This window comes from Felis catus, chromosome B1, assembly GCF_018350175.1.
Source record: "Felis catus isolate Fca126 chromosome B1, F.catus_Fca126_mat1.0, whole genome shotgun sequence".
NCBI lineage: Eukaryota > Metazoa > Chordata > Mammalia > Carnivora > Felidae > Felis > Felis catus.
In genome coordinates, this window is record NC_058371.1 from 84,858,673 (window position 1) to 84,878,787 (window position 20,115).

At 41.0% G+C, this 20,115-nt stretch overlaps 1 long non-coding RNA gene across 2 annotated transcripts; it reads right to left on the bottom strand.

Moving 5' to 3' along the window:
• Nucleotides 1-216: 216 nt before the first annotated feature.
• LOC123384930 lies at nucleotides 217-17,196 on the bottom strand. 2 transcript variants are annotated; one of them, XR_006596733.1, is made up of 4 exons: nucleotides 17,164-17,196; nucleotides 5,357-5,453; nucleotides 4,033-4,135; nucleotides 217-276 (listed from the first exon to the last, which is right to left on the bottom strand). It is a non-coding gene; the product is annotated as an uncharacterized LOC123384930 (long non-coding RNA). The 2 variants fall into 2 exon arrangements; XR_006596732.1 differs by lacking the exon at nucleotides 17,164-17,196 and adding an exon at nucleotides 7,813-8,907.
• Nucleotides 17,197-20,115: the final 2,919 nt, after the last annotated feature.

Consider the following 20,115-nt stretch of genomic DNA (forward strand, 5'->3'; position numbering starts at 1 on the left):
CTGAGAAACTTAACAAAAGACCATGGGGGAAGGGAGGGGGGAAAAAAAGTTAGGGAGGGAGGCAAACCATAAGAGACTCTTAAAAACAGAATAAACTGGGGCACCTGGGTGGCTCAGTCGGTTAAGCGGCCAACTTCGGCTCAGGTCACGATCTCGCAGTCCATGAGTTCGAGCCCTGCGTCGGGCTCTGTGCTGACAGCTCAGAGCCTGGAGCCTGTTTCAGATTCTGTGTCTTCCTCTCTCTGACCCTCCCCCGTTCATGCTCTGTCTCTGTCTCTGTCTCAAAAAAAAAAAAAAAGTTAAAAAAATAAAAAAAACAGAATAAACTGAGGGTTGTTAGGGGGGTGGAAGGGAGGGGAAGGTGGAGGGGAAGGTGGGTGATGGGCATTGAGGAGGGCACCTGTTGGGATGAGCACTGGGTGTTGTATGGAAACCAATTTGACAATAGATTTCATATTAAAAAAAAAAAAAAGAACACTGCCTAGCATATGGTAAGTCAATAAATACCGGTATTAATTATTTACGTCATCCCATTCAACATGACTGTAACATATATTCACGTGGAATGCTTCAAAGGCTGGGACCAGTAAAACAAGGCAGGCAGTTCACTCAAATTGCTTTTCATCAGTTTCCCAATGGACATTCATTACACCCAGTTCTATAATTGAGAAAGAGTTTTCTCAACTTTTTCTTAAATCATACCTCATTTCTAAGTCTGGCAAATTTATGATATATGTTTTCTGACATGAAAGCGTCTCCTTTTTATTCTCCCCACTGGCCTCCTCTCCCACTTACACATTAATTGTAGTATCCAAACCCCTCGGATCTCTCTCTGTTCCCAAATGTCTCAGAAAGATCTAAAACACTGTTCCTTGAGATCATTTTTAATCACCAGTAGTTTAACACGTTATTACTCTCAAGGAGAATACAGTTTGAATAAGAATCAAAGCTTTAAGCTCAAGAATGGGCACTCCTCTTGGAAGATTTAAATCATAAGCCAGCAGTTAAATAGAATTTTAGAGAGCTGAGGGTAGGAAAGACAAACAGCAGCCTTTCCTGAGACTCCTGAAGGCACCCCTCTTCCACAAGTCTAGGCCAACACGGTCTCAATTTTGTTGCTTTGACAATCCAACTTGGTAACAATTCAGTCAAAACAAAATGACTTACCCTCTCCTGTGAGTTTAGAGAAGAGGGACAGGACAGGTATCTCTCACCAAATGGAAACCCCACTTGACAGCATTCAGAATCAAAGAATGTGATTGAGCCACCATCTATTTAAGTATCAACTTAAGCAAATTGAATGTAAAATTCCAGTGCCGCCATACTGACTCTGCCGTGGTCCCAACCTCAACTCCTGCATGTATCAATGACTTAAAAATAGATAAGCTCTAGGGGCATCTGGGTGGTTTAGTCGGTTAAGTGTCTGACTTCGGCTCGGGTCAAGGTTTCGCAGTTCGTGGGTTCAAGTCCCGCATCAGGCTCTGTGCTGACAGCTCAGAGCCTGGAGCCTGCTTCTGATTCTTTGTCTCCCTCTCTCTCTGTCCCTCCCCTGCTCACTCTGTCTCTCAAAAGTGAATAAATGTTTAAAAAAAAATTTTAAAAAAAAGCTCTGTCAACAATCAGAAATTTGTCAACTTTAAGTAAAAATTGGTTTATAAACATCCCAGAGGACATAACAAATCAAGTAAACTGAAAATCATTCTATAAGTTGTATATCCCTCATGGTCCCAACAGAAAACAGATGATGGCATGCTAAAACTGGGCAGTTTAAGGAAAATTTAATTAAAGAATTATTTACAAAGATGTGGGCAGGGTATAGGGAAACCACATGGGAAAATGTAGAACCAGGGGTTGATAACTGTAAATTGCCTCTGCCACCTGTAGCCTGAGGAAAACACAAAGGGGAGCAGTTATTGGAATCCAGAGTGGGTGAATTGTGTGGAGAGGGCTCTGTGATATTCCAAGGGTGCAACCAGCTCAAGGCAACCACAAAGGGAAGGAACAAGAGGATAAATACCCTTACATAACTCTTTTTATTCTCTGATCTTTGGGCAGTGTTCTCCATAGGTGTTCTAATCTCAACTAGAAGACAGAAGACTAGAAATCTTACTGATATAATGATATAATATAAAGGTCAGCATCCAGGAGTACAGAACAGAGAAGGTGGAAAGTGGATCAAAAAGGAGGTATCTGGTATAGGATGTGACCTTGGCTATATCACAGGACCTCTTCAGGCCTACATTTTTCCATTTTTGTATCCCAGAAGCCAACCCAGTGCTGAACAAGAGTCAAAAAGTTCTTATTGAGGCTGTAAAATAATCTATTTAAGATAAATAAGCTCCATAACTCTGTCCAACTCTAATATTCTCTGATTAATTTGTTCAATGTTCTCAAATATTATTCAATAGTTGTGGCCTGACCATAGAAGAGGTCACAATTACTAAAGATGAATTCCACATCCCAATCCTTAACTCTGTATTCTGTTACCTCTTCTATATAAAAATTCAAAAATGAAGTGTTCAAGTGTTATTAAATTCAGTGTCTAAAGAAAAGAAAGACCGAAATATTTAGGTGGAGACATGATTGTGTGATAGTAAAGGAGAAAAAAATGCTTTGATTGTTAAATTAGGTACATTGAGGCTATCTTAGTCTTATAAAGGAGTAACATGTGACATGCCATAATAACAGAGATGGGGACTATTTCTGGAAATATTCCTGCAATTTTTAGTATTTATTTCAGTAAATATTTTGAGTACTATTCTAGGTACTTAACTTAGTACTCATAGTAGAGGCTCACAAGTGCTTATTAAATTTTTAAAATCACTCACCACCAATATTTTATCAGAAGCATGTGCTTTTGCATTTAGGTATATAATTAGAAAAAGGTTGCTACTTATTTTATTTTTCACCAATATTTCACTTAGAAATTTGCAATTTCTCCTTAATTAAGGATTATATTTTTCCAGCAACAATTTAATTTCTCAGTAATTGCTACACACATAGAAACCAATTGAATTGCTTAGAGTCATTAGCAAAAACTAAGCCAAGAAGGGCCCTGAATTTCTTTTCAGATATTTATTTTGAAACCATGTTCTATTTCTATTCCTAAAGCTCCTTCATGGGTAGATAAAACACCAGAAACATATGTTTTGATTCATCCAACTCATTTTGCAATTAGCTCCCAACCCCATAAATCTTAAGTGGGTATTTGATAATTGCTTCCTAAGGACTTATCCTTAGAACTTTTGCTCCTGAATTTACCCTATTTGATTCTGTCCTTTTTTCCTCAATGAGCCCAATCCACTGCTTCCTTGGGTTGTTTTATACTTGTTGAGTGTTTGTATGTGCGGGGGGGGGGGGGGGGGAGATCCTCCCTCAATATCCCTCTAATTGCTTTTTTCTTTCTTCTTTCCCTTCCCTACTCTTCATTCAGTTTGTTTCTTTATTCTTATACAAACATTTTTTTGCAGGTCTTCAATGAGATACTCGATAGAATTAACTGGTAAGACTGTTGGACGAGCAAAGTTCTTCTAAAATGTTCTTCCTGGGGCGCCTGGGTGGCGCAGTCGGTTGAGCGTCCGACTTCAGCCAGGTCACGATCTCGCGGTCCGTGAGTTCGAGCCCCGCGTCGGGCTCTGGGCTGATGGCTCAGAGCCTGGAGCCTGTTTCCGATTTTGTGTCTCCCTCTCTCTCTGCCCCTCCCCCGTTCATGCTCTGTCTCTCTCTGTCCCAAAAATAAATAAACGTTGAAAAAAAAAATTAAAATGTTCTTCCACTGAGTGCTCTCCTCCCCCTCACTGTTTAAACTTTCTTTTTTAAGGACTCTCTTTTCCAATGAAAACGTGAGGTTCCAAGAAAACGAAAATGACTTTATCTGGTTCTCACTGCTATTTCAGCTGGACAGCTGGGGCTAGATCCCTGGAGCCCTGCTTTGCCAATTAGATGATTTAACCTCAATTCTATCCCTTGTAATAAACAGCAAACAAGACCCATAGTTCACTTAAATCTTATAATTTGAAAAGAATGACATACCTGATATTCTTTTCCTTGAAACACTTGGTTTATAAAGACATGGAAAGAATGTTCTATTTTGAGTCTGTCAGCAGCTCAGAGATGAGAGCTGGTAAACTGTCCCCTGAAATCATTAAAAATGCTGTTAAAAAAGTATGTTTGACATCTTAAGAGAAAATGACAAAAGGAAATGCCAGCAATCCTGCTTCCATACCTAAGGCTCTATTAGACACTGTCTAAATGATGGTGACTAACACCTGCTGTCAGGCATTGCCTTCACATGATATAAAAATAACTCCTCTAAATATCCTAAACAAAGTTGGAAGTATGTGTCGGCCATCTGTCTGCTCTAACTGGTTTTTCATTAGAACCCTATGATTTCTTGAGATGTATTCCAGTTTTTGTCCCTCTGAATCCCTAAACTGACCTCTGGATGGGTAAGGAGGACTGACCCCCTGAACATGTTTCCTGTAGAGATCTTATAACTGAACTTAGTTTTAAGTTTCTGAATGTGCAGGCAGCCAACCTGGACCAATTCAGGTCAGCAGCCCGCAAACTGTAGGTAACACGTGTGGCAGGGCCCTTGCTGGCACAGAGTCAATGCCCCTTCCACATACACATGCCGAGGCACACTCTGTGCCTTCCCAGACCTGGTCAGGGGTAAATTTAACTAGCACTCATGAGCGCTAACAAAGACTCAGGCTCTCTGCTTGGTGTTATCTATGCGCTACCATCACCCTCACCATAAATGGGAAGGGGAAGCTTGAGCTCCTGCAGCCACGGGAGCCATGGTAGCAGCTCAAAGGAAGAAGCACACGGCTGTGCAAGGGTGAGCTCCATGTTCCATTTCTACCCCTGGCTTACCGAAAGCACTTCCAAACCTCTCCCATCCTCACCGAACAAAAGATCAAGAGATACTCTAGTTCAAAAAAAATCCCTGGAAAGTGAAAACAGGTGCAAGAGAAGGGATGAAGGGCACAATCAGAAATGTAAAACTCCCATGTTCAGTTAGAAAGTCCCTGAAGTAAAACCATATCATGTGTGACAAGAACAGTGTGAAACACTGCACAGGCTCACACCAGCTAGAAAGTAGGCCCTTAGCCATCCTGTTGAAGGAAGTGTTCTCACCACTTTCTTAGTGATGAAGAATGAGAAACTGGTATCTCAACCCTCCGTGTTTCCCTTGCAGATTGTCATGTATCAGTGCACATAAAGATTCAAAGTTGTCTTGAAAGAGTGCATTTCTAACATTCTCAATAAAATCTTTAGTGGTCCTTGTAAAGTCCACGATGAAACATCCCTCTAATATTGCTACATACAGATATTTGATGTTGGTGGATCTTACCTGAATATTTTATCTAAGGAGCACATTATGTCACTGTACTCCAGGAGAAAGGGTAGAACCAGGATCCCCTGTCCAGACAGTATCTTCTCTCTAGTTCCTAAAGGAGGAAACAATCAGCACATCACTAATTACAAGGCCATTTCACTATATTATATACTCCCCTCCTCCTAGCCAAGACACTGTGGTAATATGAGACAACGAAGAAAGGGGAAGAAGGTATCAGGAAACCTGAAGAGGCCCACAGGTGAGCAGTCTGGTCTTTGAGCGACAGTTGAAGAGGGTGAGAATGATTCATTTATAAAAGGGGAGATGAGAGGCATTATATGCTTTCAAGTGTCTAAACTAAAAGGAAAGGTATTTAAGGGACACTGGGGGTGGGGGGTCTTCCAAGTATACCCCAAACCTAAGAGTATCTGAGGCTCTGGGAGAAATTTCACAATGGCAAGAAAGATAGAACTCATCCTCATAAGAGAATAGACATTGTATTTTAAAGTATTTTATCAACACCTACAAACTAACTGGTAGTAGAAAAAGAGCCAGGTATAAAGGAGATGGATTTGGATTTGAGTTTTAATGACAGTGAGGGGGTCTTGAGAAAGATCTATGCCAAAAAATCAAACACACTTTTTGTTGTGCTACACAAAGAACGGGTGCTACTCATCTCCTGAAATGCAATGGAGGCGTAAAGAGCCAGGGAGGCCTGGCTTCAGAAATGGGCACCACCACCCTTTATGTGTAAGACACTGGACAGGTTAATTATCTCCTGTAAACAAACATATCTACCTTCTGGGGAAGATGCAAGCAGGTAACAAAGGTGATGGCCCATAGCACCATACCAGAAGATGGTAGATCGATACACATTTGTCCCTTTCTTTTTGATCTCAGAAATGCCTTTAAGAACGCTGCCCAAAGCTCTAGGTGGTGGCTTATGTTTCTATAAACTTAAATTTAGTATTTATGGAGATTTCAGGAGGTGCCATGCTATGGGATCCAGGTATGACCCTTTTCACCTGCTTGAGTTACCAGTAGAGTTGGCTTGACCCCATACAACCACATTGGTAAGAAGCCCAGTAATTACCTCTAGAGAATTCTCACCAGCCCCATCACAAATTATACAAAGATCCTGGAAGCCTACTGATTTCAAAAGGGATTAGTCCGTCTTGCAAATGAGAATGAGACACCGGGATGCCAGGTTAGACCACCAATGCCTGCCGATCGCTGATCCTACATTACCCAGAGGGTGGGCATCTCCTCCTGCCGTCCTGTCAATGCTGCCAAACCCTGCGTGGCCTCTAAGCTTACCCCACACATATACCCAAGATTATGGTTGTCTCTCTTACACGAACCCTGGACCCAAAGTTATGGCTCTCTCTCTTACGTGAACAATGGACCCAAGGTTATGGTTCTCTCTCTTATGTGAACACTGGCCAGTGGTTTTCAAAGCACAACACTGCTTGCTGTATGCTGAAACAAGTCCCTACTTCAACCAAGGAAACCTCTGAGCTGTCCTCTATCTTGGTAGTCAAGAATTAGGGAGGAGGGCCTGGGTGGCTCAGTCAGTTAAGCATCTGACTCCTGATTTCAGCTCAGGTCATAATATCATGGTTCGTGAGTTGAAGCCTCATGTTGGGCTCTGTGCTGACAGCATGGGACCTGCTTGGGATTCTCCCTCTCCCTCTCTCTCTCACAATAATGAAAAAAAAAAAAAAAAAAAAAAAAAGGATAAGGGAGCAAATACCGACAAACTACAGACCTGTGGACCAATTCTGGCCCAGTGTCTACTTCAATATGACTCATAAGCTAAAAATGGTTTTCACACTTTTTAATGGTTAAATAATATATGTCAAAAGAAGACTACTTAGTGACATGGGAAAATTATGTGAATTTCAAATTTCAGTGTCTAGAAATATAAAGTCTTATTGGAATAAAGCCATGCTTACTCACTTAAGTATTGTTTATGGCTGCTTTTGGCATTACAATAGCTAAGTTGCTTCTTGAGTTATTATAATACAAATCATATGGGCTGCAAGTCTGAAATATTTACTGTGTGGCTTTTTCAGAAAATGTTTGCTGACCTCTAGGTTAGAGACTCAGTCTGTTCCCATTCAAAGAGCCCCTGGGCCCCTTATCCAAATTAATCCATCATTCCCTCCAGAGCTCTGCAAACTCAGGGAAGACAGAGATTTTGCTATACATAAACAGAACAAAGGGAGGGGTACACCTTTTGCCTAAGGCAACAGTAGCAACTCATTTCACTTTTTCATGACAGAGGGCAAGGACAGAATACCAAAGTGTACCAGCAGGGCTCACAGTTTCTGCTTACTTAAAGAACCAGATCAGAATTTCTCAAAAAAAAAAAAAAAAAAGTGTCCCTTTCTCTTAGCTCCCTGATACTTCCCATATCAAAATATGAATAACATGTAGATTAATGATACTAGAAAGGGCTCTGAACTCACCCAAAAAGAAAATTGAGCTATTCAGCGGGGGAGAATCCTTGAAGATCCTTTATTGTAATAAGACTCTAAGTAAAAAAAACAAAAAACAAAAAACAAACCTGTAACATTTGTTATGACCTTTCTCAGTAAATCTCAGTTGACATCAATAGGACTCCGTATTTCATTTATTCCTTGGTTTATTTCTTCAGCAAATACATTGGAGGAAGTACTAAGTGTCAGATACTCTTCCAGATTTGGATAACTATTATCCAAACAGATTAAGAAGCATGAAAAAAACAAACATTTTGCTCAGAGCTTCCATTCAAGTTGAGGAACACAAGCAATTTAAAAAAAGAAAAGATAAAATAAGGAGAACATCAAGTATGTCAACTGGTGATCAGTGCTGAGAGGAACAATAAAGCAATGAAGGCAAAGAGGAGAGAAGGGAGGGGATAAGGCTGGAGGTGAGGCCAGGGCCTTACTGGGAAGGAACCACTTGAGTAAGGGCATAAAGGAACGGAGGGAAATAAGCCAAGTAGATAACCCAGAGAGAAGCATTCCAGACAGAGGAGAGGTCAAGGGCAATGACCAGGGTGGAAGCTTGCCTGGTGGGAGGAAGCTAGTGGGTGTGCATGTTTTGTGTTCTGTGAACAGCAAGGGGGGCAGTGTAGTCAGAGCAGAACCAAGGAAGAACAGTCTCTTGTTTGATGATTTTACAGAGGTGGGGTGATAGAGGGGGATGGAGTACACATTGTATAGCATCTCTTAGGCTATTGTAAGGGCTCTGGCTTTTATTCTGGGTGAACTGTGAAATCACTGGATGATTTTGACAGGCAGAGAGAAAGAAAGAGAGAAGGAAAACTAACATGATCTGAGTTGTATTTAACAGGATCGCTGTGGCTGCAACTCAGTATAATAGGACCAAGAATGAAAAATAGGTGGGTATGGGGGGGGGGGGGGGACAGTCTCAACTGGGATACTCCTGAAATAATCCAGACATGAGACTGGCTTAGATCCAAGTAGCAGCAGTGGAGATGACACAAAGTGGTTGAATTGTGGACATATTTTGATTTTTTTTTTTATGTTTTATTTATTTTTAAGACAGAGAGAGACAGACAGAAAGACAGGGTGAGTGGGGGAGGGGCAGAGAGAGGGGGAGACACAGAATCCGAAGCAGGCTCCGGGCTCTGAGCTGTCAGCACAGAGCCTGACATGGGGCTTGAACTCACGAGCCATGAGATCAGACCTGAGCCGAAGTCGGATGCTTAACTGACTGAGCCACCCAGGCGCCTGAATTGTGGACATATTTTGAAAGTAAAACGAATAGGTTTGCTGCCATAATGAATGTAGTATGAGTGAAAGACAGAAGTCAAAGATGACTTTTTCCTGTTCGACTGGAAAGATGGAATTTCCAGCTAATGAGCAGGAAGAACAGATTTGGGGAAGATTAAGAGTTTTATTTTGGACATATTAAGTTTCAAGTGCCTATTAGACATCAATGAGGAAAGTCCAATATGCATCTGTATATATAAATCTGAAGTCCACATTAAGAATATAAATTTGGGAGTCATCCAAATGGAGATGACATGGAATCCAAGAGTCCAAAAGAGATTATCAAGGGAGTGAGCACCGATAGAAAAGAGGGGCCACATGTCTGTATAGCTGGTTCTCTACAGGAACGCAGTCCACCTTTAAACCAGAGCCACATCTTACCAGTACAGCTAATGCCACACTTACCTAGCAGTCTCAAGTAGGGGGAAGTTCTCGAAATAAGGAGTAGAGTAACCTCAGAGATGCTAAAAGATATCTCAAAATGCATTCACTACAATCCATAGGATGGACCTTTGGATCATCACTCAGGACTTACTTAAAAAAAACAACAACACTTAATTATCAAATTTGGTGATCTCGTTAATCAGAAATTAGTAAGAGCCAGGGTGCCTGGGTGGCTCAGTGAATTAAGTGTCCAACTCTTGATTTCAGGTCAGGTCATGAGCTCATTGTTCATGAGATCAAGCCCCATGTGGCTGACAGTGCAGACCCTGCTTGGGACTCTCTCTCTCCCTCTCTCTCTGCCCCTCCCTGGCTTGCATGCACTCTCACCTCTCTCTTTCAAAATAAATAAACTTAAAAAAAAAAAAAGAAGAAGAAGAAGAAGAAGTTAGCAAGAGCCTGTTAGAGACATGTATGATTGCAACAGCTAGAAGCGATTGAGAAAAATGAATCAGACATAGCTTAAATAATCATGAAGACTAAAGTCGGGACTTCCTGGTGCTCTTCAGGATACATGATTCTTCTACCTTACTGCTGAGGTAGTTAGTATATGCAGTCCCTTCTGGACTAGCTTGATCCATGGGTCTATTAGTGCTTCTTCAAAGACTACTATGTTGCTTAATGTGTTTTAGAAAAAGAACTGAGTACTACGTGGAGAAATATGCCAGAGGCATTGTTCAGCCTCTCCTTGAGGACCCAAGCAGCTCCATTCCAGCCCCAGGCTGAGTTAGAGAACATTTCCAGAACAATTAGAGAACATTTCAGAACATTTCCAGAAATATGCTGGCACTGCTTGCAGATTTAATACCCTATGCAACTTACGGACCGGACCGGGCCATTCTTTCACCTCTGGCTATTATTCAATAGGTACCTGCTGTCTCCTGGGAGCCAGGAATATACATTTATGGAAAGTACTCAGTATTGGTTGAATGCATGCTTAAATGTGTTGATTCACAAAACCAATGAGGAGCGAACCCTACCTTGACTGATGAACTCACTGATGCTCAGAGAGGTGATGGAACTTGGCTAAATTCACATAACTCATAAATAGCACCACCAGGATTTGATTTCATAACTGCCTGGCCTCGAAGCCTATTCCTCTTTCCCTGTGCTACATGGAGTTGAAAGATGGTGAAAGACTCATGAAAGACCGGATGGATTTCGTGTCCCATAAGATGGCCAGGATTCTTCCTCTTTACTATTTCCCTAAGTAGTCGTTTTAACAAACAACCAGATGAAGAAAACTTCTGTGGAAATTTTCCGTGTGACTCCCACTCCAACCCACTGAAAATATGAGAAACTCTCCCAAAGGGCCTAAAATGACTTAAACTATTTGCTAAAGAATCTTTCAGATGGCACCACAGGTGGCTAGCTCTGTAAAAACACAGCACACAGCTACTCACACTTCTTCTTAACAGCTAGTAGTTTGCTTCCTAATTGAGAAATTCTCTCTTCCCACTGTGGGTTTGATACTTAGTCTAAGGTCTCATTATCAGCTGGCATTTTCCAGTGTTGCCCAAACTTGGCCGGGCATCAGAACCACCCAGGAGCCCTTGTTAACAGATTTCTGCCCACTCTTCACCCACAGAAAGATTGGCTCTGGAGGTCTGGGTTAGGCCAGGGAATGAATACTTTCAACAGGCTTCCAGAGTGACTCTGATGAAGTCAGTCCAAACACTTGGCTTTGGGAAATCAATAAACACCACAAGAGAAGAGATTTGTATGAAAAAAAAAAAATCACAAGTAAGGCTTTTGCCTTTTCCATCAAGCTGAAATTTTCTTCAAGGTACTTTGTCTTGGCATTGAAGTTAGACAGTCAGACCCGACCAAGACTTTCTGCAATGTTCCCTAAGCCCAGTGCTATCCAAATCTTTATAAAGCTGGATATATATTGATAAATTAGAGCATATGTCCCATTAAAAATGTTAATCAAAGGGTCACCCGGGGAGCTTAGTCGGTTAAGTGTCCAACTTCAGCTCAGGTCATGGTCTCATCGTTCATGAGTTCAAGCCCCACGTTGGGCTCTGTGCTAACAGCTTGGAGCCTAGAGCCTGCTTCGAATTCTGTGTCTCCCTCTCTCTCTGCTCCTCCCCTACCCATACTCTGTCTCCCTCTCTCAAAAAGAAATAAAAACATTTAAAAAATGTTAATCAAGAATGCATCACATTACAGCATATTTATAAAATCCTCATGCATTTATCAACTTTAACAATTTGAGTTGTACATAGCCTTCTACAACTAAATGTAGGAAATAGTTTAGATTCTTGTCTATAATAAACTCGTATCCCTCTATTTAAAAAAAAAAAAAAAACAGGGGCGCCTGGGTGGCTCAGTCGGCTAAGCGTCCGACTTCAGCTCAGGTCATGATCTCACAGTCCGTGAGTTCGAGCCCCGTGTCGGGCTCTGTGCTGACCGCTCAGAGCCTGGAGCTTGTTTCGGATTCTGTGTCTCCGTCTCTCTCTGACCCTCGCCCGTTCATGCTCTGTCTCTCTCTGTCTCAAAAATAAATAAACGTTAAAAAAAAAAATAACCCTCTTTTGTAGAATTAGGTAACATACAACATAAATATTTTTAAGGTTTAAAATTTACTTTTAAATCTTTAATTTATACATCAGCTCTTGAAGAACTCCAAGGATTATAAAGACACCAGAATTAACACATAAGCAAAAGTACTTCTGGTATAGGAAAGAGCCACTTGATTATGATCAAAATGCAACTTCATTTTTGTCTCTGGTTGGTTACACATTGAAATCTCATGGGGACCTTTAAAGATTCTGGTGCTTGGGCCCTACCCACAAATATTTTTGTTTATTTCATCTAAGGTGTGACATGAGACTCAGGATTTCTGAAAGCTCCCTCGTGATGCTACTGTGGAGTCAAGGTTGAGAATCATGCTTTATCCACTATACAGTGGGAGTCTGCGACTGAAAGAAGATTTGGGTGAATCCCTACCTTCCTGGCAGCTCTCAGATGATAGGGTCTTTTGCTCACTTTTGTGTAAAACACGGTCCCAATTCAGTAATTTGAAGACACAGTCTTTTACAGATATCAAGCATCTCAGTGTCTCTATTTAATCTTCCCCCTCCTCCAGCTCCCATGGCTGGGAGATGAGGAGGGCTGGTGGGTCCGGTCCCCTGCTCTTACTTGATCTGTTCACCTGCTCCCACACTTCGTTCTGCTTGCACAGAGTGGGAGTGGGAGACGGAGGAGGTGTGGGGTAGGGGGAGAGGAGGAGATGGCATGGTTCTGATTTGACTGGGAGGTTTCTTTGGACTTTGGGGGCTTGGAAAACGGTAAAGTCCCACTAGGTCAGCAGATATTGAGCTGTCTCTTAAATGAAGCTCTTTTATGGTCTCAGAGATTTCCATGCTGGGATACCAATTTCCCTGGTTTTGAACTCCTTTCATGATTAATTTGCATCCTGTAGTCCACACCAGCCTCTTGTGTCTGAGGATTCTTTACTCCTCTGTAAGTCTCAAGATGAAGTCTCTTCCCTCTGGCCCACATCTGGTCCAGGGAGACGCCGGCACAAGCCCTGAAGCACGCTCTCTCCAAGCTCTACCACATAAGCACTTATCCCTTTTATTTTTCTTTCAAGTTCTCAGCCCCAGTCAGACTCAATGCAGTCTCTCTTCACCTTAGCAGGCCACATTAAGCAGAGAACACGCTTCAGAGCCCTCCAGTGCCTCAGGTAGATGCTTGATGTGTTTAATGCCAGAATGAAGCCAGTGTGGGTGGATTAGAGAGGACCAAGGGGACCAAGATGGTACGTAGGAAATAAGGTCACAGGGGCAGAAGAGTATGGAAGAACCAAAATAGGGACTTTGTATTTTATTCCAACTCCATAGGGCTGGGGGTGGGAGGGTAGGGTCCACTAGGAAACTTTAAGCAGAGGGGTAACATAATCTGATGTACACTTTAGAGTGGATGGTGGGGGGATAAGAGCAGAAGTGGGGCTGAATCAGTTACAAAGCACCACTGGTAAGAGGTGCTCTCCATGACCCACCCAAGTGGGTGGAGAACTTCCCCTCGACCCCTCCTGTAGGCAAAGAGATTCTTGGCCCTGTCCTTTATCCCAACCCTCTGATCACACCTGAGAAAACAAGGCAGAAGCCCATCACAGTTTACAAAGTCTCCATGCCAGTCCTAAGAATCTCATTTAAGAAAGAGTTTGTAATGATCTGAGTGGAGTGAAGGAAATACAACTGTGCAAACAGAATCATCTACTGACCCACTCAAGTTTGGGCCCATGAAATGCTTTCAAGACTTTCTTCTGTTTAATACTGTCAGGCAGAGAGCCAACAAGCCCTCCACTGGGAGACAGGCACCTGCCTGGGTACCAAGTCCTTGGTGTCAGCAACGGAAAGGACTCCAGGGGTCTCCATCTCCACAGCTGGAACTCCGAAGAGCTCAGTAAAGAACAGCAAATCGAATACTTCACAGATTTCATCAGGCATGGATTGAGCTGCGGCCACCACCACAGTGGTCATTGGACCTCAGTGCGAAGGGCCATCTCTGGCAGCGATCACTCTCCCTAAATGGGTCACAGGTTTGTCCTGCCTTGGTACAAACAAATAGTGCCCTCCTCTGCCCAGCAGCGGAACTTCTCTACAAGGCAACAACTAGCCTCACAGAATAACTGGAACTTTCCTTAGGTCAGGATGTGTCTTGCAAAATGGGCCAAAGAAACTGAAAAATAACACCGATGAGCCAAGGAGCCATGTGTAAGAAAGCTGTCCCTCTGACTCTGCCCTCAATTCATGTCCCAATTTATAAGTATCCTACTTTAACTGCAGAAAAGATGATGAAAAGATTCACATAATAGGGTAAGTCCCATCAATCAAAATGGAAAAAAACAAAATTTAAAGTGCTGAAATTTTACATTGCTGTGATGAAGAGGAAATAACATTCTTGGCATGGCGTGGAATCTCAATTCAAGTTTTCTGAGAAACAATTTGGCAGTAAGTTACAATTTTTTTTTAAATCCTTTATTATTTGTTAGTCTGGTAATCTTACATTTGGGAACATGTCCTAAAAAAAATAGACCCCAAAGGAAATAAAGAAGTATGTATAAAGATGTTTAGAGCAGGGTCATATTTCACTACTTTATGGTATAAAACTGTGAAAACTCACACACAAGTGGCCAGCAGTAAAGAAATGCTTATTTGAAGTGCAAGCACAGTATTATAGTGCTTTACTATAAAGCCAGTAAGCACTGTAATTTCAGGGACAAAAATATAATGCATGTGCTGTGCATAGGACACTGAAAAAACACAGAATACAAAGTGATGTTCATACTCTGACTACAGTGCAGGTGAATACAATGGCAAAAGATATTAAACTATTTTTTTTTATTTTTTTACGTATATACCAATAATTACTTTTTTTTCAATATATGAAATTTATTGTCAAATTGGTTTCCATACAACACCCAGTGCTCATCCCAAAAGGTGCCCTCCTCAATACCCATTACCCACCCTCCCCTCCCTCCCACCCCCCATCAACCCTCAGTTTGTTCTCAGTTTTTAAGAGTCTCTTATGCTTTGGCTCTCTCCCACTCTAACCTCTTTTTTTTTTTTTTTCCTTCCCCTCCCCCATGGGTTTCTGTTAAGTTTCTCAGGATCCACCTAAGAGTGAAACCATACAGTATCTGTCTTTCTCTGTATGGTTTATTTCACTCAGCATCACACTCTCCAGTTCCATCCACGTTGCTACAAAGGGCCATATTTCATTCTTTCTCATTGCCACGTAGTACTCCATTGTGTATATAAACCACAATTTCTTTATTCATTCATCAATTGATGGACATTTAGGCTCTTTCCATAATTTGGTTATTGTTGAGAGTGCTGCTATAAACATTGGGGTACAAGTGCGCCTATGCATCAGTTAGAGTAAACAGTTTAATAGCCACTCCTATCTATACCAATGATCAAGTATAAAACAATAAAGTAAGTAAGGTAGGAGAGGGAGAGAAAGCCAGACAGAAAAAAATTGTTAGCTATTATTCCAAGCTCCTGTTGTCTCAAAGCATCATTTTCTGTTTTGGAAGCCAAGGAAATCAATTTTATTACACTAATCATTTGTTAGTAGAATATATTTGCTTATTAATATATAAGAAAGCAAAATAGCTTAAGAAAGTTATGCCAAATTTCCCTTTTTATCTCTTAAACACACAGCTTCATACTTTGGCTCATATGAACACCGATGAAGAAAAAATCTAGGTCCATTTGTTAGTATTTATAATCTCTAATCTAAGGCTAAAAGTCAAGTTTACCTAGAAGGTTCAGTAATATGAAAATCAATCTAAAAACGACAGAGTGTCATGAAACCCCCGATAAGGCTCAAATATGACAGTTTGCTGGAGGCCTTCCATATTGAGCGTGAAATTCAGGCAAAAACAGTGAGCTTTTTGCAATTCTCATTATTAAGCTCACAATATGTTCTCAGTTCCGGCCTGCAGGGATTTCAAGTGTGAGCTCAAAATGTCTAACGAGACACAAACCTTTGCAAGGGTTCAACTATCTCTCTTTTGTAAAGACCAGGCAGTAGTTCAACATTTATCTTGTGCAGAAATCTACATGAGGAGTTGTTAAAATTTCAAATTCCTGGACTGCCTTCACCAGAGAGCTCATGGAGGTCTGGAACAAGGCCTAGAAACCTTCATTTCAATGAAAGCCACAGGGGGTTCTGCTGCCCTTGACCGACCCCGCCCTTGGACAAGCACTAGTGCAGGAGGCACGAGGGCTCTAACTTCCTTGAAAAGTTGTAAGTCTCCTTTGAGCTGGGATTCCAGATGCTATGTTAGACAACACAGAAGCCGACTGATTTTTAACATCCCCCATTACCAAAACCCTACTCGAAGCTTCTACTATCTCTTACCTGGACTCTCTTGACCTGGATTCCTCAGCGGTTTCTCTGCTCCTACACAGCTGTCACAGTGGCCCTCTTGAATCCCAAGTCAGAAGAGCACTGTTATTCCTCTACTCAGTCCCCTCCCAGTTCCTGACTATAATCCATGAAGCCCTGCATAAACTTTGTTCCTAGCTACCTCCCTAACCTCATCACCTCTTTCCTTCTCCCTCTCCATGCCAGACACGGTGGGGTCCTTGCTGTACTTCTAAGATACTAAGCGTGGCCCACCTCAGGGCCTTTGCACTTTCTGATCCCTTTGACTAGAATTCTCTTGCAGCAAATACCCTCCTGCTGATGCTGGATACCATTATCACCTTAAAGATGCTGGATACCATTATCACCTTACTCTCATTGAGTACCCTAGACCCTGTCATCCTCTGTCCTCTATTTTTCCTTTGGCACTCATTGCATGACACATGGTGTATTTGTGTCTTTGTGGGAGCAGTGACTTCCTCTGTAGTCTGCATAACTCAGTTCCAGCAGCTGAGCAGTATGTGCCATATGATACTGAAGGAACGAATACATGCAGGGATTTCACAGGTGGGAAATACAATATAGGTAGAATCCATCAGAGTCTACTTGGAGAGTCCAACTTTATGTATAAAGGGGAAATGTCTACTCCGCCTGTTCTGCTACATTACTGGATGCTCTACGAGATCATCATTTAAATGAACAGACGAGGGGCACCTGGGTGGCTCAGTTGGTTAAGCATCCAACTTCAGCTGAGGTCATGATCTCACCACTTGTGGGTTCGAGCTCTGCATTCAGGCTCTGTGCTGTTAGCAAAGAGCCCACTTCAGATCTTCTGTCTCACTTTCTCTCTGCCCCTCCCCAGTTTGCTCTCTCTCTCTCTCTCTCTCTCTCTCTCTCAAAAATAAAATAAACATTTAAAACATACAGATGAATGCAGAATGAATTCCAAATATGATAATTTTTTGAATATTTAACATTCCTTGCTGCTACTAGTGCCTTTTATAGTTTTTTTAATGGGTCTTTAAACAAGGTGTCTGCAAAGGCTGATGTAGTGGCAAGAGAGTGAAACTAAAACCCCAGAGCTCCTCATCTGTACAGGCCTTTGTGAGAGCTGGGAAACCCTGAAGCTGTGGAATGTTCCAGATCGTGGAGGGAAAGGCCGGCTGCATTCAGGAAGCATTCTATGCAAGCAATTCTGGTCAGTTGCCTAGAAATTTCTCAGAAAAACAGATACCCAAGTCTCCAAATTTCCAATACTTTGTCAGAATTTTCTTTTCTGGTTGTAAGTATTCATTTTTGTTCCCAACTTTGTATTTGTGGTTTTTTATTATTTTTCCTAAAGGGGGACTGGGTTGCATGCAGTCTTTGTGTGTATGTTGATCTTGACTTCTCACTGAAGTTGGAAACTCCTCTGGAACTGGGATTGGGTTTTATCCCTTCTCTCCCAGGCACCTGGGGTAGAACTGAGTTCACAGGAAAAACCGAGCTAGCGCCCTAACCCTCAGCCCCCTGCATGGATCAAAACTGGCTTGGGGGGTTGTAAAGACTTTAGGAAAATCACTTTGCCATCATGGCGCTTTGCTAGAGAAGCTAGGGTTCCATTCCCAACTTACTGCTTTAAAACCCAAAGAAGTTTCTTTAGCAGTCTACACTGACATCATTATATGTATTTTAAAAGATTATACATTTTTGTTTCAATTAAAGATTTAAAAGGCATGGCTCTCTGATTCCCTATGTCTTTATTTTGAGTAAATACATATCTACAAAGTAATTATAGAAAACTATAGGGATATAGTTTTTTTGTAAGAAGTGAGAAAAAGTCAGAAGTGTTTTATGAAGATCCAGTTCAGACTTGGCTATTTATAATGGAGACTCATTGGCTTGTATCTCTTATTTCATATAAGTCTACTTATCAGTAATGAAACTCAACAAAGAAAGGTTATCCTTGTACATTTGGAATTTTTGTTTGTTTATTTGAGAATCAAATTACCTTTAGTTAATCAAAAAAAAAAAAAAAAAAAGGAAAGCTCTCCAATTTTCATAATGGAGCAGAAAGAAAAAATTAATCACTACTTAAATGGAAAACAGTCAGGCCCAATATTAGTACAGAAATATAAAATCCTATATTTCTTTTCACAAATGTATTTTCTAGAAAAATGAGGAAAAGAGGGGTGTGTGGGTGGCTCAGTTGGTTAAGCATTGACTCTTGGTTTTGGCTCAGGTCATGATCTCTCAGTTTTGTGAGCTCGAGCCTAACATCAGGCTCTGTGTGGCAGCACAGAGCTTGCTTGGGATTCTCTTTATCCTTCTCTCTGTCCCTCTCCCACATCACTGCCTCTGTCTCCCTCAAATAAATAAAATTACAAATTAAAAAAAAAAAAAGAAAAATGGGGAAAATATAATATAGAACATACCAAACTAAAATTTTCAATTAGAGAATTTTAAATAAAATTGTTTAAAGCTATTAAGATATAAAGCTATGAATAAAATCAATAGCAACACCAACCAATCAATAATCTAGACTAGTATCTAATAGTAATATGTTAATTTCACCCTAGTTTTTATGTGTGTTTAATTGACTATTACTAAACCAGAATTGATTATCTTTTATCACTTAAGAATAGGATTAGAGACTTAATAACCATAATAGTTTAAAATTATGATAATTCAATCCATTAGGACAAAATTTTAAATTTCAACCAAGTAATAAACCTGGTCTGTAAATTTTCTCCCAACAGAGAAAGAACGTGATGGATGGACTTCATAAGTTGACTAGCAATACAAACAGTATAGAGCCAATAAATAAAAACAAAGTATATTCTGGAGCACATATTCTAAAAATCATAATTCAAACTCTAAAATACTTTACCTCAAATGCATTTTTTCCAGACTCTATAGTGCAACAGAAAGACTGGTTTAATCTAAAATCTTTTATGGCTTCGGATAACTCAAACCATGTCATCTATAATAGAAGACAATAAAGTACTTGTATTTAATTCTGTACAGCGGGGGACGTGTATCCAACCAATCCCAAAGCAAATCATTTATAATCAAATTTGGAAGAAAAGGGTACTAAATCCATCTCTGATCCTTGTGAGAGGTCAGACCTGATTCTAACTAGCTAATGCTATTAAGATGCAACTTCTGGAGAAGCATTAGTAACTTGGGGTTAATTAAAAGTTTGTGAAGCCCAGACCATAATATCTACTCTCCACAAAGTCAAGAGCTCTGTAAACATCAATAAATGGCTGCAAACAATCTTACGTCACTCCTGCCAATTTTCTCCACAAACTGATAAGGTGCAGAACAATGATCAATAGTGAAATAAGTTCACATGTGGAATATAGGAAACAAAACAAATGAGCAAAGTGGGGGGAGGAGAATGAGACAAACCAAGGAATAGTCTTAACCATACAGAGCAAACTAATGGTTGCCAGAGGGGAGGTGGCAGAGGGAATGGGTGAAATGGGTGACGGGGATTAAGGAGTGCACTTGCTGTGACGAGCACCGGGTGATGCATGGAAGTGTTGAATCACCATATAGTACATCTGAAACTAATATTACACTGTTTGTTAACTGGAACTTAAATAAAACCTTTTAAAAAGTAGTGAATAAGTGTGACTCTGATTCTAGATACTTCTCACATAAACTACCAGACTAAAAAAA